Raw genomic sequence first — 18,557 nt, 5'->3', positions numbered from 1 at the left:
CTACGTCTGCACGTGCATGCTACATCGAAGTAGCTAATTTCGAAGTAGTGACATCGAAATAGCCTATTTCGATGAATAGCATCTACACGTCCTCCAGGGCCGGCAAAGTCGATGTTCAACTTCGACGTTGCGCAGCCCAACATCGAAATAGGCGCAGCGAGGGAACGTCTACACGCTCAAGTAGCACACATCGAAATAGGGATGCCAGGCACAGCTGCAGACAGGGTCACCGGGCGGACTAGCGCTTCCGGGGCAACAGCTAGCCGCTCCCTTAAAGGGCCCCTCCCAGACACACTCAGCCTGCACAGCACGCGGTCTGAGGAGCCATAGGCACACAGACCCCGGGCACCACAGTCATGGACCTCCAGCAGCAGCAGCAGCAGCAGCAGCAGCAGCTAGAGGTCCACCCAGCCCTCCCGGCAGGAGCAGGGCTTGCCCTGCTCGGTGCCATGCGGGAGGCAGCTGAGCACCTCCTTGCCCCAGAGGAGGAGATGCCCCCAGGGCAGCAGGGCTCAACCCCTACCCCTACAGCACCCTGCCCCACCCCGCCTCACACGCCGGCGGCTGTGGAGCTACCCCACCAGCACCGACTGGTGGGAGCGGCTGGTGCTTGGGGAGTGGGATGACGACCGCTGGCTCAGGAACTTCAGGATGAGCCGGCAGACATTTCTGGAGCTGTGCCAGTGGCTCACCCCCACACTCAGGCACCAGGACACTGCCATGCGGCGTGCCCTCACAGTGCAGAAATGGGTCGGCATCGCTGTCTGGAAGCTGGCCACTCCAGACAGCTACCGATCCGTGGGCCAGCAGTTTGGTGTTGGCAAGGCCACCGTCGGGGCTCTCTTCATGGAGGTAAGCGAACCCATGGGGGGAGGGCAGGGCAGGGCAGGGGAGGCCAGGGCAGGGCAGGGGGGCCAGGGCAGGGGAGGGCAGGGCAGGGCAGGGCCACGCACACCCTGCTCACCCCTCATTGGTGCTGTCCCGTGTGCTTTCTCTGCAGGTTGTGCGTGCCATCAACACCATGCTCCTGCACAGGCTCGTGAGGCTGGGGGACCCAGATGCCACCATCGCTGCCTTTGCCACCCTGGGCTTCCCCAACTGCTTCGGGGCTCTGGATGGGACACTCATCCCCATCCGCGCCCCGCATCACAGTGGAGGACGATACCTGAATCGAAAGGGCTACCATTCTGTCATCCTCCAGGCCTTGGTGGACAGCCGGGGACGTTTCCAGGACATTTATGTGGGCTGGCCTGGCAGCACCCACGACACCCGGGTTTTCCGGAACTCGGGCCTGTGCCGCCGGCTGGAGGCGGGGACCTACATCCCCCAGCGGGAGATCCCTCTGGGGGACACCACCATGCCCTTCTGCGTCATCGCAGATGCGGCTTACCCCCTCCGGCCGTGGCTCATGCACCCCTACACGGGCCATCTCTCCGCTAGCCAGGAGCGCTTCAACCAGCGCCTGAACCATGCGCGCCAGGTGGTAGAGCGCTCATTTGGCCGCCTGAAGGGATGCTGGAGATGTCTCCTGACCCGCCTGGATGCAGGCCCCAACAACATCCCCCAGATTGTGGGTGCCTGCTGCGCCCTGCACAATTTGGTGGAGAGCAAGGGGGAGACCTTTTTCCAGGGCTGGGCTGCGGAGGCCGGCAGGGCAGACGTCCAGCCACCTGCTGCCCCCAGTCGGCAGGTGGACCCCGAGGGGACCTGGGTCCGGGAGGCCCTGCGGGCCCACTTTGATGAACAGGCCATGGGGTGAACTCTGCCCAGGCCCCCTACTGCCCGCCCCTTCCTCCACCACACTTCTGCCCCAACGCCTACACTATGGAGCACCCCACCGCACCCCCCTCCCATTTGTCCTGGACAAATGACAGCACGCACTTGTGGCTGAACTTAAACTTTTTTTTTTCCTTCCGAACCTTTTTTTGAGAACTGTAAATAAATATTTGAACCAAAAACCAAAAACTATGTACAAACATGTTGAACAAAAGCAATATGTACAAAAATAAAACAATACAAAGAAACAACAGTCCTCAATAATCAAAAGAAAACCAGGGAGGATAAAGGGGAGAACTATTTACATGGGGGGGACGGGGCAAACCGGGGGCAGAAAACAACAGGGTCCAACTATATACAAGGGGGGGGGCCACGTCCCGGGCCCCTCGCCCCTATAGGCCGGCACCGGGTGTTGGCGGCTGGGAGCCCCGCCACGGTCGCAGCCTGGTCCGTGGCTGGGTGGGAGCGGGCTGGACCGGAAGGTACGGTGGCCGGCGAGTGTCAGGTGGCTCCAGGGGTCCCTCGGCGCTCCGGCCCTCGCTGGTGGGTGGCGGGGTGACGGCGGACGGGACGGCGACGGGCGGAGCAGCTGGTGGTGGGGCTGCAGGAGCAGGCAGGGCGGGCGATGTGGCGGCCGGCGCGGCATGGGGGGCCAGGTAGTCAACCAAGCAGTTAAATGTCTCCATGTAGGCCCCCCATGCCTCCTGGCGCCAGGCCAACGCCCGCTCCTGCAGCTGGAGGTGCTGCTCCGCGACCTCCAGCTGCCGACGGTGGGTGGCCCGCAGCTGGGGGTCTGTCACCGTCGGCGGTTCGTGGCGCGGGGTCCACCGCCTAGCCTGCCGTGGGGCCGGTTGGTCCTCGGCCGAGGGGCTGGCCTGGAGCGATGGTCCTGGAGGGCTCTCCGGGACGACTGACGCCTCGCTGGCGCTCTCTTCCGGTCCTTCTGATGGTGCAGGTGCAGGACACAGGAGAGGAGGCGGGGAAGAAGAATGGAGACAGGCGTTAGTGTGGGCCCCGAGCCGTGGCCTTTGTCCCCCCAGCCCTGTACTGCAGGTTCCCCATCCCCGTCCCCGGGAGATGCTGCTGTGATGGATGGGGTTCAGGGGTCCCCCTGCCCTGCACCCCGTCCCCTGGTGGGAGCGACTCTCACTTCACCCTGCAGGGTCTGACAGCAGGAGAGGTTTCTTGGGCCACAGATGCCCAGTTTCTCCCAGGAGTGACAGCACCAGCTGTTGGAAGAGACAGTCCTTCCAACCCGTCGTAGGGAGAAGACCCCAAGGGGGGCCCCTCTGGGATGCAGCTTTCCCCCTCCTCAGGCTGGCTGCCTTCCAGCTCTCCCTTCCCCTAGCCTCTACCTGTGGGCCCCGCCCTCGCCCCCCAAGTCCAAGCCAGCTCGGCTCCTCCCTCCTGTTTGTTCAGGGCAGAGGTGTCACCTGCCAGCTGTAGCCCCAGGATCCTCCTTTGGCCCTGGGAGCTATTCGGCTCTTGTTGCTCATATGTAGCCTGAGTCTCCCTTTGGCACTCCCCCCACTCCATCACATGCTGCTGCTGCGGGGTGTCCCACCCCCCTCCTCCCAGGGGCCCCTGGAGGTTCCGCTCCCCCCTGGCCCAGGTATGGGGCATGGCACTGTCCTGCGGGGTTGGGGGGGGGCAGGGGCTGATGGATGCAGTGCTGTGAGGGCCATGGCCCTGGTGTCCTTGGGGCCATGGCCATGTGAGCATGTGGGGGGCCCTGGACACATATCTCTTACCCCCGCCCCTCAAGCCCAGGGGTGTCCACCAGAGGGGGGTACCTACCTGTCGGTCCGCTCCCACGGTCCGGAGATCCCCGGGGGGCGGAGGCCCTGCAGCTGCTCCGGGATGGCAGGAGGAGGATCTGCAGCCCGGATTCTGCGGAGGAGGAGCCCCCCTCCTCCTCCTCCTGCCGCGATGTCCCGGGGGTGACCTCCGGGGGGGGCCCCCAGGGTGCGGGTCTTGCCTCCAGGGTGGACTCCGTCTGCAGGGCCTCCTGGGGCTCGTCGGCCGAGGTGTCAAGGGTGGCCGGAGGGGAGGAGGTGTGCTGGGAGCCCAGGATGTCCTTGAGCTCCCTGTAAAAGGGGCAAGTGACGGGTGCGGCCCCAGATCGGCTGGCCGCATCCTGGGCCCGGGAGTAACCCTGCTGCAGCTCCTTGACCTTACTCCTGACGTGGTCAGGAGTGCGGGCAGGGTGACCCCGGGCAGCCAGGCCGTCGGCCAGCCGAGCTAACGCATCCGCGTTCCGCCTCTTGCTCCCCATTACCTGGAGCACCTCCTCCTCGCTCCAGAGCCCCAGCAGGTCCCGCAGCTCGGCCTCCGTCCAGGAGGGGCCCCGCTGCCGCTTCCCAGACTGGCTGCCCTGGCTGTCCTTGGGGGGGGTCCCCTGGGGGTGCTGGGGGGGCTGCCGGCCAGCTATCGCAGCTGTGTGGGGCTGAGGGTGGTGCAGGCTGGCCGCGTGTGCAGGCTGCAGCCTGCACGTTCCCTCAGCTTCCTGCAGAGGAAGGGAGGGGGAGGGAACCTTTAAGGGGCCGCTCCACACGGCCACCAGTGAGCTGAGGGTCTGGAGAGAGCGTCTCTCAACCCCCCCAGCTGATGGCCGCCATGGAGGACCCGGCAATTTCGACGTTGCGTCGAAGTAGGGCGCTATTCTGATCCCCTCATGAGGTTAGCGACTTCGATGTCTCGCCGCCTAACGTCGAAGTTAACTTCGAAATAGCGCCCGATGCGTGTAGCCGCGACGGGCGCTATTTCGAAGTTAGTGCCGCTACTTCGAAGTAGCGTGCACGTGTAGACGCCGCTCTAGTGAGTTACTGGCATGCAAGGGAGTCACAATTATACATGAGATGGTAAAATATTATAGGGTAAATAAGTCCAGTGACTTGCCCAGGGTCGCACAAGTGGTCTATGGCGGAGCTGAGAATAGAATCTCACTTGGCTGGTGCCCAGTTCTGTAGCTACACAACCTTCCATTGCTAATTAGATTGTTTTTCTCAGTAGGAAATGTGCAATCAGCTTCTTGAAACTCTGTTTCTGGTCTCTCTCTCTCTCAATCTCTCCCACACTCTAAAACATTTGGGGAATGGAGCATGACGATGCTTAGCGGACTGATAGAAGCAGTTTGTACAAGAAAATACATATTTTTTCCAAGGAGGTAAAAGGAAGTTGGGAACAAACAACTGAAAATTTGGAACACAACTGCTTTCATATTAAAAGAACATTAAAATCTGTACTGAAATGGATTCATTTAGCATGTATAACTTCTGTGGTGGCACTGATATACCTACAGTCTTTTAGGCAGGTAGGGACATTAGCTTTACAATTCAAGTGAAATATTAAATGTTTAAAAACCAACTACTTTTAATGATTAGTCCAATCAAAGAAGAAATAGAAGCAATATGCTGACACCATCTCCTCCCCGAAAATATATTCAGGAATCAAAGCACTATTTCATCTTTACCATGTTATTTTTCAGTAGCTGGTGCTTGAACAGTGTCCCTTTGTATCCAAAATTCTTTTAGGCCCACACACACCTATTCAGAAAATATATTGCTAGAAGGCACTGGAGAAATCATTGCTGCACAGTGAAAAATATCCTCTCTCTGTTAATCTAGCATACATATTCATATTGTTGTTTAAACCTGTCCTTCCCCGCCCCAACTTGCAGCCTAGACATCATGGAGAGCAATATAGAAAAGGAGATATAAAAGTCCTCAGTCCACGGAGTTCCTTAGCACAGAATGGGTAAGAAATTGTCTTTTAGGCAGTGCTACGTTGCATCTTTGTGAAATATCTTTTAGAGACGACAGAAAGATTAATATTGGGTTTTGTTATGTGGTACTTATTTTGAGCATATTGTTCCTTACATAAAAATCTGGCTTTAGAGCTATTGGTAATTACCTCTGGCTGCAGTCTTTAATAAAGTCCCAGTTGACTTCATTTGTGCTCAGTTAAGGACCAAAGAATTTAATCTCTGGTATTTCACTGTGCAACAGTTGTTAGTGAGAACCTCTTCAGGGCACAGCTGTATTTTGAAATATATTTTTTTTTGTTTTTTTTTGGAAAACCAAACATCTGTGGTAGATGGTTGTAGAAGACAATTGTTGTTGTCTGGTTATGTGATAGATGGCTGAGCAGATCTTTAGCTTCTGGTCATACACTTGACGTTTTGTCTAGTAGATTAATCCACTGAATTAAACTAATTTGGAATAAATCATTCTTATTCTGGAACTAACCATGGGCCTAATTGTGAATAATTTCCCACGTACACAAGCCTTGAGACTCTTTTGAAAATCCATGCCGTAATGCTGTAAATGTATACAGCTCTTTATACACATTGGTTCACTGCCCCATGAATTTATAGTCTTAATAAGACAAGATGCACAAATAAAAGGCATGGCACATGTCTGCAGTTCAGAAGAGAAGAGGAGTTTGGTGAAAAGCTAATGTTTTAAGGAGGGATGGAAATAAGTGTTAATGGGTAGTTGATAGATGAGGACAGGGCATGTGCAACTGAGCACAGAGCTAGATGAATATTTTTATCAGCTACTTGTTGCAAAAAATACTTTTTGAGCAAAAACAAACTTGAAAAATATGGACAGGTTTTCATCACCTGCCTCCCCACCTGCCTTTGCTCCCGCCCGCACCTGCTCCCCCCGCCCCCAAAATCTTCAAACCATTTCTGTTTTGACAATTTTTGAACCCTTTTTAACCCAAACCTGAAACATTACATAATCAATAAATAATGTTACCTTCTTATATCAGCTTTACCAAAAATAAGTTGAAGAAGCTAATGGGAGCAGTGGATTGACAGGGATTTTTGTGTGGAATAGGAGACAGTAAGACTAAAACGAGAGCAGAGGTGCAGTGGGGGGACAAATGAAAGAAACAACCAACTTGTCTATGACTGTACTTTTTTTTTTTTTTTTTTTTTGCATACAAAGGATAACATTTGTCTTTTAACATTTGAAGAACCATGTAACTGGGAATGAATTTGGAGCCTGATTTAGTAGTTCTTAACTAGGGACGAACCTGCCTCTGTTATAATGGGAATCTCATCCCAGCAAGACATATAGGGCATGAGGGTTTAGAGTGTCATCTTTCTCATGGAGCATGCCTAATGGTTGGAGCAGGATTTAAGCCAAGGAGAGGAGTAAGAACTGAGAACCAGAACAGGAAGCCTATGAGGCAGGACAGGAACACAACTGGCACAAGGCAGGCACAGAAGCAATCACAGCTGCAGGTATAAGTGCTGAGCAGCCACTGATCTGAAGACCAGGTGTAGGGACACCTTTCAGCCAGTCAGGGAATCTTTTTGATCAGGATGTCCTGCTGCAGGTCAGCTAATTAACCTAAGGTCCACCTGCAGGCCCTCAGGCGTGACAATCCTGCATTTCCTTTCTTTTCACAATTCAACATGATCATTAACTTCTTGCTGACAAGAGACTGAGGCCTGGACATTAGGCATGTTTTAAGTCTGTATTCAGGTCATGAGTGTCATTTTGTGATGTTTGCAGTACCTGCCCATCCTGTGTCATACTTTCAAAAATACTATTATTGCTTCACTTTCAGCAACAAGTTTATATGCAGCGGAGGCAAAATTGTCTACTCATGGCAGGACTACACTAATAGTAAAGTCAATCTTGTTTATGTCACTCAGAGGTGTGAAAAATCCTTGCTGTCTGAGCAATGCAAGTTTTGCATTAGCGCTATGTCAGTGCATGGTGCTGTCCTACTGATACAGCTTATGCTTCTAGCTGTGTTGGGGTAATGATGTCTATGGAAGTGTGCTCTTTCTCTCTCTCTCTCCCATTGTCCACAGCCTGTCTTCACCAGATGCATTAGAGAATCTGTGCTGAGGTAACGCTCTGGTATGCATTTGCTTCAGACTAATATTTCTGCCCCTTGGACAATTGTTATCATTTGACACAATTCATTGCTTTGGAGTCATGAATAGACTTTAGGCTGTCAGGCCTGTGAGCTGGAAAGTTCAAAAGCAGCAGCATAGGATACAGCAAAAGCACCTGTGAGTCACTCCAAGCTGGTCAACCATAGAGCTGGCAGAGCTAGACACGACCATGAAAGAGTTAGGAACTGGGAGGTGCACTAACTCTGGGGCTGTTCTTGCACAGTCCCAGATGTTGTTTAAAGCTGCCCTCCCCCCAGTTAAATTCCCAGGGGAGTGACGTTGCTCTCCGCACTCTCTTGGGGATAACTCCTTCTCCACAGGAGCAGGAAAAGTATTTTTGCACTGCCTGGGGCTGAGAGAGGATTGTGGCCCAAAGCCACAAGTGTTCAAACCCAAAGGCGGGGTGGCGCCTGTTAGGTAGAGGTTCCCGGGCCTCAGCCATCCAGTGAGATTTCTCTGAAGTTATAAATTTAACATTTCACTTTCTATTTCCTATCCAATAGAAAACTGAAGAAATGGGACAGGAGACTACTCTTGGGAATGTCTGGCATGGGTAGTAGGTAGCATCGTTGTTACAGTGACCTAACCCCCACTTCTTCACACAGTTCAGGGTTACCATATTTGAACTTTCAAAACAGAGGACGCCCCTGAGAGGGAGTATCAGTACCTACCAACTCACGCTGTATTAATGTACAATATCTACTCTGCAACCCATTACTACAATGTGAGTTGGTAGATACTAATAGAGAGACACTCCCTCTTAGGGGTGTCCTCTTTTTTAAAAGGTTAGTCTGGGCTTCATATGGAGAGTGGTGAGTTGGAGCCAGCTGGGGCTGACTGGTTAAAATGGGGTTCTTTTCCATCTTTTTAAAAATTACCATTTAATTTTTAGTAGTATCACCAATGATCAATAGAAAAGCAATCCCTGAAAAATAAACTGAAAAAATTTGCCTCAGCTGAGTGACAAATTGCTCCAACATCCTAGAAAAGGGCTCCTCTTTACTGGGAGTATCATGCTGGTATCGCTAATGCTGATGCTCCAGTGACCCTGAAGCACAGGAAATATTACTTTAGTTGTGATATGAGTTGTGTGTGTGAGGAATCTGTGGCATATTAAAGTGAACATTATGAAATGACTGGCAGTGGTGATATCACAGGAGGCCATGGTAGGTGATCAATGCTGAGGTGCATGAGACTCCAGTACTGACTTCTCTGTGTGTACTGTGAACTCCATCTGGCACTCAACCATCTAGGTATGCTTAGAAACTCAAGTGCAAATGACTGATGCCTGCTGACGTAAAATGAAATTAAAGTTCCTCATTAACGTGATCCCGGAGGACTGATTGTGCAACGATGACAAATATAAGCAGAGATTTATTTCTGCTCTCTATGCTTGATTTGCTAACTGTGCCTCCTGAAGAATATAGCTTATGTGTTGCTTTTAGAAGAAGAAAGGTGAAAAATTGTCATGGAAAATCATGAGAAAGCACTTCTTGAACACTGTGGCTACATCTACACTGCAGCAATATGTTGATGGAAGTTACTGTCAAAAGAGAGATCTTCCACCAAACAGCTGTCGACAGACCACAACCACACCCAAGCAAATCAAGAAAACTGCCTCTCTTGACAGAACGGCCAACCGGAAGCTCAGCAAACACGTCTGCCCAGTGAACTGGAAGCCCTGTCTGTTGAAAGAGGGACCTCTAGAGCATCTATATGACCTCTTGGTTGATGGAAACTGTCAACAAGTACTCAGCGCAAGTACTGAGTTTTGTTGACATAGTAGTAGTAGCAGCATCCTTCCATCTATGTAGACTATGGATTGCGCCCTTCATAGTTCCGTTTGACATCCTCATTTGCAGCGTCAGCTGTGACTGTGAAGACCCACACGAGAGTGACAGTCCTTGCTGCATCTGTTGCATATGTAATGGGTGTCTGGCAGGTCCTTGCTGTGCTTTCTGTGGGCTCGCTTCTCCTTTGCTAGCTGTCTGATGACCACGTCTAGTGATGACCACGTCTAGTTGATGCCAGTGTTTTGAGCGTGGGTGTCTCCATGACACACTGTGCTGTGGCTTGGTTTGGAAAAATGTGTTTGTGATGCACAGATTGTGGTACGTGCAAAGGTTGAGAAGACGCTGACCATTTTCATTCATTTTTCCCACACCAAAGTGGCCTAAGCAGGAAGGCCACGAGTCACAATCGGCTCCAACTCTTGCATTGAAGTCACCCAGAATGTACAGTTGTTCGCAAGCAGGTATTTGTGCTATGGCAGCGCTAAGCACGTCATAAAACTTGTCTTTTACTTCTGGTGCGGCATACAGGGTTGGGGCGTAAGCGCTGGTCAGGTGGACAGGACCGGCGTGAGTTAGAAGTATGACCTGAAGGAGTCTTTCTGATCCATCCTTGACTAATTCCACCATTTGTAGAAGGGTGTTTCTGATGGTGAAGCCAACACCATGCTCCCTGGGTTCTTCTCGGGCTTTACCTTGCCAGAAAAAGGTGTAGTCCTTTTCCTTTAGAGATCCCGAATCTGCGAGACGTGTCTCTTGCAGAGCAGCAATGTCAACTTGGAGCCTCTTCAGTTCCTCATTGATGACAGCGGTCTTTTGGGTGTTGCTGATGTCCTGAAGATCTTCAGTCAGACCTGTCAGCATGGTCCGCACATTCCAGCAAGCAAGCTTAAAACTTCGATGGTTTCCTTTTCTTGTTGATTTTCTTATTGGTTTGCCTGGTGCTCAGCTTTCAGGTCACTTGTCAGGTTTGGGAACCTTAAGCTTCACGCACCCAGTGAGGCAGGTGAACTGTGGCGGGACAGTACCCTATTGGCTGGGGGCTGCCCAGCTTGAGGCAGGCGGTGACTGTCCAGTGAGATTCGATGATCTCTCCCACCATCGGAGGCAACCCCTGGCACTCGTTCTCTACGCCAATCGAGCAAGAGCTTATAACCGGTATCTGTTACATCCCGTGTTGGTTCAACACTGTTAGCAATGCTGGAGTACCTCTCCAGGCGCGAGCTTGGGCGATTATTGGGACCCTGGGCTGCCCAGACGCCAGTATTCCCCTCTCGGCTTTACTGATATAGTCCAAAGGAGAGGATAACCTCTATGTCTGGTACCAGCTCAGCTGCAGGAGTTGCCGGGTCAATGCCAGAAGTTGGCACAGAACCGCCTTAGGACTCCCCTCCGGATTTTCTGTCAGGGTTTGCTCCCTTAGCCTTGCTCCTTTCCAGGATAACCCACAAGGGAGTGGGGTATGGAGACCGTGGGTACAGTCCCGCTACCTCTTGCACCTCCCTGGCGCCACATGTCCCCAGAGCTCCCCGTGACGACCTCCTCGCCTCCCCAGGACCCTCCTCCCCACCCCTCTGCCTCTCATCGGCTACCATCACCCCCAGATCCTCCCTCCCTGTCCCTTTTTCCCCCATCCACTCCCATATCTCCGACTGCACCACACTGCCCTCTATCAGTTCTTGTTGCCCCCAGGTCCCCCTTCCCCTGGCCTCTCCGCACCTGGCCACACGCTGCTGCAGCCCCACGTCCTCCAGGAAGACACCGATCTCACAGCCCATCCACACCCTGGGTCCCAGCCAAAGCTACCAACTCTTCATCTGGCTATGGCTGTCCCTGGAGCCCCACAGATCTGGTGCGACGTGTGCATGCAGGGAACACAGGACGGGGCCTGGAAGCCATGCAGTCTGGGCCAGCACGCTGCAAGCAGCCTCCTCACAGCCGTACCAGACGCCCCCAAACCACTTGCCCACCACTGACATCCCTTGATCTCGTCCCCCTGCTCCTCATGCTGCAGCAGGTCCCTTAGCTCCCTCTAAGCTCCCCCTCTAAACTCCCCCCCTCAAAACTCCCTCCTGTTAGCAACCACCCTGGTCGCATGCTCCCTGGTTGCTTGCCAGCAGGGCTTGAGAGCTCTGGCCTACCTGAGAGAGCCCCTCCCTCTGACTACCGCTCAGCCAATCGGCACGCAGCCTGAGCACACGGGCAGCCTGAGCACACGGCCAGCCTGAGCACATGGCCTTTTGCGCAAGTACTGAGCTTTGTTGACAGACTGTAGACAAAACACACTTTGTGCGTAGACGCTCAGAGCATTTTGTTGACAAAAGCCCAGTATGGAAAAATCTCTAGTGTAGACATAGCCTGGTCGTCTTACTGTGTGACAGCTGAACATACAGTTCTACATCGCAGGAGTGTCATGCAGGCTTCTCATAGGCAAGCTTCCATTTGACATAAATTTTGAAACGGTCTCTGCTATAGTATTATTAGTAGTATGATGGGCCACTTCAAAGCCCTGAGTGCTCCTGCTTGCAGCACAATATTATAGTGTGTGTTCATTTTTCTGGGACCATTTTATAAAACATTTTTGGCTCTGCTGAGTGCTACCTTCAAGAAAGTGTTGACCTTCCCCAGTACCACGCCACCCTTATTTCTGTTCTGCTGTTAGCAGCGGCACTAGCTTTAGAGCTAGACCACTACTCTTGTGACCCCCTCGGGTCAGGACTCCTGGTCTGAGAAATGCTGATCAGTGGGAGGGGTATAAAAAATAAGACTTCAGGCTTATATAAGCATCTTACATCTAAGGAGTTCAGTGCCTGATGAATACTGAGTTCAACATCACAGGCCCACTATTTCTCCCCATTTTACAAAAAGGAAAGCAAATCACAGAAGTAAAGGACTTGCCCAAGGTTAGGCAGCAAATCTTTGGCAGGAACAGAAGACCCCCTGTTCTTTTCTCTGTGTAGCCTGTGCTTTAGCCACAAAACCACCTTTAGCCTTGAGTGCATTGCTTGCTTGAATGCATGTCAGTATGTCTGAAACAACAGCTACAGTTGTATGAAATGCACTAGCAAAACCTAATAATAACAATACATTGTTGAAAGAAAATACATTACCTGCACTTCAAATCGCCAGTTACAATACTAGAACATCTTTTATCCAACCATTTCCTAGCTCTTTATAGACAGTAATTTTCAGAACACTTTTGTACTTGTTCTATTATATCCCTCTGTTATTAGTTATGTTTTTCTATCAAAAAACAGCAAGAAGTCCTGTGGCACCTTATAGACTAACAGGTATTTTGGAGCATAAGCTTTTGTGGGCAAAGACCCACTTCATCAGATGCATGAATGCATCTCTCACTCATGCTGGCACACAGAGTGGAAACTAGGATTTTCTCCTCCTCCCTATCACCAGATGCTGCTTTCTTCTGCTCTGTGCTGTTGGGATTAACTCTTCTATCATCCCTGCTAAGGGTTCTTCCTGAGGTTTTTCTTCAGCAGCCTTGTTTCCTCCCATAGTTGATTGCTATTGGGCAGCTTCACAAGTGAGTCTGTGGCACCTGGAGTGAATGCCCCAGACCCGTCCAACGCTTTCCTCTGTTTCTGTGGAGATGAGCTGCTGGCTTGTATTTTCTTAAATCTCTTCATTGGCAGGAATGTCCCCCATCAGTGTCCAGAATCTTTTATAGGCAAATATTTTTAAGGGTATCTAGTTTTCTATCTAACATTTAAATGTATTTCCACCTCTCAGAGCCCTATGTTAGCACTGAGGAATGTGTTTGAGTTGCGGAATCTAAGTTTTGTTTTGGTACTTTGATTTCCTTACATTGCAGAGTTTAATGAATGTCATAGTTGCCCTTCCTTTCTTTGATGTCTCTTCTTTCCTGAGGTCTCTCCTGGTTAGTGTGGTGCCTCCCAGGTAAATCAGTTCTTCTGTTTCTTGAAGTTTTTGCCTTCTGATACAGTGTCACTGCCTGATCTTTAGATTTCAAGGGTGTGTGCACTTTGGGTGCTTTGAGTCCTGCTTGCCCTGCCTTTTTTGCCAAGCCATCTTGTTTGTAGGTGTTCAATAGTATAGTATCATTGGCAGGGCCTAGGTCAGGGGTCTGCAACCTGTGGCACAGGATCCGCATGGTGCTCTTTAAGGATTTACTTGTGGCTCCTGATGCTATAATTGTAGAGGGAAAAAAAAATCCTCCTGATTAGTTTCGGTATTTCAGTGAACATCTAAAAGCCCAACAATGAACAACTCATATCTAAACAGCAAATGACAGGTGATCTCGAAACATTGGCTAACACCCTCTTTACTAGATGCAGTGTGGGATATCTGTATGTGCCATTCTTAAAATAGGGGTTACAAAAATTTCGGTTTGATGTTATTTATTAAGGACCATCTCGTAGTCACAAGCACGGTGGCTCTTGAATTATTGAGGTTTTCACCAAATGGGAAAAAAAAAAGCTCTTTTTGCTCTTTTGGGTGCTGACCCCTGGCCTAGATCTTCTAAACATTTGCTATCTTGCTCATGCAATGCCAATTTGTTGCCATCTCCGAGGGCTGTCAGGGGATAATGCCATTCTCCAGGCAGTGCTGGGGCCCCACCCCTTATACCTGAAGCCTGTCCCTTTAGATGTGAGGAGTGGTCCCCCCACACACCTTGCCCAGGGACCTGTGGAAGGTGTTGGTCCCCCTGACAGGAGCTGGAATGCTATAAACCTATGTGCCTATGCAGGCTGTCAATTGTCTTTTGAAAAAGAATCATAGAATTCTAGGGCTGGAAGGGACCTCAGAAGGTCATCTAGTCCAGCCCGCTGCCCAAAGCAGGATCAACCCCAACTAAATGAATGCAACTGATAAGGAGAGCCTGCCATTCTGTGCTTTCTTTTATGATGTTCCTTAGTTTGAATAGCTGATCTACCCGGCATCTCTCATGCCTGAACTGAGCCTGCTCTTCTCTAAGCTTTTTATCCAATGTATCCTTCATCTTTTGTAGTATCACTCCACAGAAGCTTTTCCCTACAACAGAGAGTTGTGTGACTTCTCTCTGTTATTACAGTTTTGTAAGATGACTCATTTTGTGTAGTCTGAAAATTATGCGTTATTGTCACTGCTCAGGAGGAGTCTCTCTCTTTCCCACACTTGAATGAACAGCATCAAATGCATTTAACATTTCTGCTGTTACCAGATCATCTCCTGATGCTGTTGTTTTTCAGCTTCTGGTGCGTACACCACTTCTGGCATCTCTATTAGATTGATTCATTTGTGCCATCATGCTCTGGAGCTAAGGTAAGGCTGGGTCTGTTGCTGATGTCTTTTGAAGGGTTTTGCCCATCTGTTATTCTGTCTTACTGCAGTTGTCAGCATTTTTCTATCTTTACTCTTTATTGGCCATTAATATTTTGAAGTTTCCACAGAAGATTTTAGTCACTCAGCAAATGATTTTGTGGCTTCCTGTTTTAGCAGCACCTTCAGCCAAAAGTCTTCAACATATCTCCATTCAGTTTCTGGGCTAAAGCCATGTGCCTCTGCTGCATGAGCTAAAAGTCAGCTGGGTCTCAGCTAAGGCTGTAGAAAAGACTTAGACCTTTTCTCCTTTTCTCAGCGGTCTTAATAGCTATGTCTACACTACAGAGGTCCTTTGCAAGACATTGTTTCGGAAAATCTCTTCCAAAAAACCTTCTTTAGAAAGATTACAGCCACACACAGAAAAGCAGATTGAAAAATTGATCCGCTCTTTTGACAGAGAACAGCCACACCCTGGCTGGTCTTTCGAAAGAATGGGCAGGAAACACTGAGGATTGAAAAATCTGAAGTCTTGAGGATTGGTCTGTTGAGAAAAGAGCCCCTGGGGCACCTATACAAGTTTTTTTTTCTGAAAGAATCTCTCGGAAAATGGCACTCTTCCTCATCTGGGAGTGGAAGAGGGCCACCAGAAAAAGAGGTGCATTCTACCGATTTAATATTGAAATACATTTTTTGTGTAGCAGCTCCTCTGGATTTTTCAAAAAAACTCACTAATGTAGATGTAGCCAGTGCCACTGAGTTACACTTGCGTTGCTTTTAACTATTGTGATAGACCCAGGCCCACAGCCAGCTACAGCACCCTGTGGGAGGTGAGATGTATAGGCAGCTGGGCATGTCCTTTCGTGTTTCCCAAGGACTAAGGCACAGGAAGGAGCAGCCTGCAGCACCAGGGTAAGCCAACAGCTGGGCCTAATTAATCAGCTGCGGCCAATCAAGGCCTGGGGAGCCCTTGAAAAACGCTTCCCCCAGGAAGGAGGCAGGAGGAGATAGAAGATGGACTGGGATTGGGGAGAGAAGACTCACCAGGGAGATGAACTGCAGATATTGGAGGAAGGTACTGGGACTGTGTTACAAGGGGGTCTGATGGAAGTGGCCCAGGAGGTGGACTGTCACACTAGAAGGGCTCAGGGAGGGAAGCCCCTCCTGCCAGAGATGCCTAGGGTCCCTGGGCTGGAACCCAGGATACGTGGCAGGGGATCGGGTTCCCCCCAGACCACCTCACATATCAGGCCAGCCCTAGGGGGGCAGCAGGCAAGGAGCGAGCCTCCTCCCCAAAAGATTGCATTTTGGACTAGCCAATGATGAGAATGGCCTGGTGATGCTGTGAACCAAGCCTCTGAGAGTACAGGAAGCAGAGTGAGGGACACAGAGGGCTTCTGAGGCCGCTTTTAAACCACCACATAGTGCAGGGACCACAAGGACAAGGATTGTGTCACACTATTTTGTCTACTTTCTTGTACTCCACCTTGGCTTTTCCCAGCATTTCATTGCTCTTAGCATTCAGGGGTTTTCTATTCAGTGCTTTCCATTCCTTGGGAACTCTTGACTTATATTCTTGGTCTGCCAATGTTTATATCCAATTCTGACTGCTGCTGTTGAATGCCATTGTTTATGAGCACTGCCCACATTTCTCCAGGTCCAGTCTGTCTTCCCTTCTTCTGCTTCTGTCAGGGCCTCAGAGCTAGGCCAAGCTGGAATTGCTCATGATGTTCTTTTCATTTCTGTAGTGCTGATTTTCTTCGTTGCTTTTCAAAAGCAGATTTTTCTGTTTTAATTTCAGTTTGGTTGCTGTCACCTGCTGCTTGCTGTGCCTGTACACTTGGACAGAGGACCTGTGTATTGAGTGGATGTGATTGATTTTTTTTCCCCAGTCTGGTGAATTCTGCACTGCTTTAAGAGGGAACAGGGTGCTTGCAAGAAGTAGGTTTGACAATTCACTGAGTCTCTCATCATTTGGTTGAGGATTCCCAGCCCATGCTTAATTATCACTCCTTCTGTTACTTAGTTGTCATGTCTTACTTTATCACTAAATTTGCCCTTTCCAAGGAGCAAATTATGCATTGGTATTCTACTAATCACTCTCAGGGGCAATTGTAGAAATTATCTTTATCCCCATTGCTAGGATCCTGTATGATTAACATCTTTAGCAGTCTGGTTTGGAATCTGGTGTATATGGTGCACTTAACAGACTGCCAGTTGACAAGTGATTTTTACGCAGACCTATCATAATGAATGCTACACCATCCAAGTGTACAGTACCATTGTAGTCTAAATAGATGAGCTGCTGCTTCTCTTGCTTGACGTGCTTCTGATCTACATCTGTCCATGTGCTATTTCTCATGCTCATGATTTCAAGTCTATACAGGACCGCCCAGTGGGGCAGCAAAGGGGGAAATTGCCCAGGGGTTTGGCAATTTGAAACAGCCCAGGGTCCCCAGCTGCCACTGCTGCAGCAGCTCAGCACAGCAGGACTAAGGCAGGCTCCCTGCCTGGTCTCACTCTGTGCTGCTCTGGGAAGTGACCAGGTTGATACTGTGGCCCTGGGCGGGGGAGGAGGGGAGCTCTGTGTGCTGCCTCCTTCCCAAGCACTGACTCCACAGTGCCCATTGGCTGGTAACCCTGCCTGAGGGGTCTGCCAGTTGCTTTTGGGAGCTATTTAAAGTGACAACCTCCTTACCTTCTCCTGCATCCTAACCCTCTGCCCCAGCCCAGAAGTCACCCCTAAACTCCTCCTAGACCTCACAGCCTGCACTAGTTCCTGTGCCCAACTCCCTCCCAGAGCCTGCTTTCCTCACCCCCCCACATCCAAACTTCCTCCTGGAACACACAGCCCTTCCTGTACCCCACATCTGCCACAGCACCCTGACCCCACACCCTCTTCTGCACCCAAACGCTCTCCCAGAACACACATCCCCTCCCACACCCTGAACTTGTGCCGTAGCCTGGGGAAAGTGAGGGAGGGGGGGGATGAGTGAGCAGGGGTAGCACCTCAGGGAGGGGGGTCTACCTGGGGCTAGGGCAGGGGGCTTCAGGTGAGACAATGGGGAACCATACTGAGCAGGTATTTGGAAGTCCAGGCTGTGCTGGAAAAGTGCACCCAGCAGTGCAGCTGGCAGCTTGTTGTACATGAGCAAGCACAGATGCAGCACTGCCGGAATGACAGGTGGATCATGTCCACAGAGGTGCAGCTTGTGCGAGTGTGGGGCCCCATTGACTGTTCTGCCCTGGGACTTGGAACTGCTGTCTGCAGGCCTGAATCGACAGTTGTCATTTTGCCTCAATGATCTGCTAGATCTTTGATGTTTGAACCATGATTCTTGCTTTCCAGTAACTGACTGAAGTTTCTTGCTGCCAGAATCAAACTTTCTGGAGTCCAGAGACTGGCTTTTGCCAGGAGCCTTCCTACAGCATGAGGCATTGGCAGCATTCTCTCCTGAGCACACATTTTTACAGGAATGAAAGCCTGGCACCATTGCTATAACAATTGAGGTTGGTGATGCTTTGATTTTTGATTGCTCTTAGCAAGGCTAGGTGGTTAGCCTTGTCTTCAACCCTTCCAACCTTATGTTGGTTTCGGACTAGGAAGAGAATTTAGGAAACCTGGGGTGAAGTCCTGGACCCACAGAAGTCAGCAGGAGTTTTAACTTCAAATGTGGCACAAGTTCACCGCTAATTTTCAATCTCACTTTTTAAGCAATACACCATATTTTCAGAGAATTATGTTTGTTGTTTGGTCATTTACTACAGTTAGCATTGCGTATAACAGGGGCAGA

General features: G+C 50.5%; 1 protein-coding gene across 19 annotated transcripts in view; it reads left to right on the top strand.

Moving 5' to 3' along the window:
* Positions 1-18,557, top strand: part of MLIP (muscular LMNA interacting protein) — a 163,461-nt gene that overhangs the window by 53,988 nt on the left and 90,916 nt on the right. The gene's annotated exons all lie outside the window — the stretch shown is intronic.

Source organism: Carettochelys insculpta, chromosome 3 (genome assembly GCF_033958435.1).
Source record: "Carettochelys insculpta isolate YL-2023 chromosome 3, ASM3395843v1, whole genome shotgun sequence".
In the NCBI taxonomy this organism is placed as follows: Eukaryota; Metazoa; Chordata; order Testudines; family Carettochelyidae; genus Carettochelys; species Carettochelys insculpta.
The sequence above is the reverse complement of the archived record's forward strand: the minus strand, read 5'-3'. Positions and strand labels throughout refer to the sequence as shown.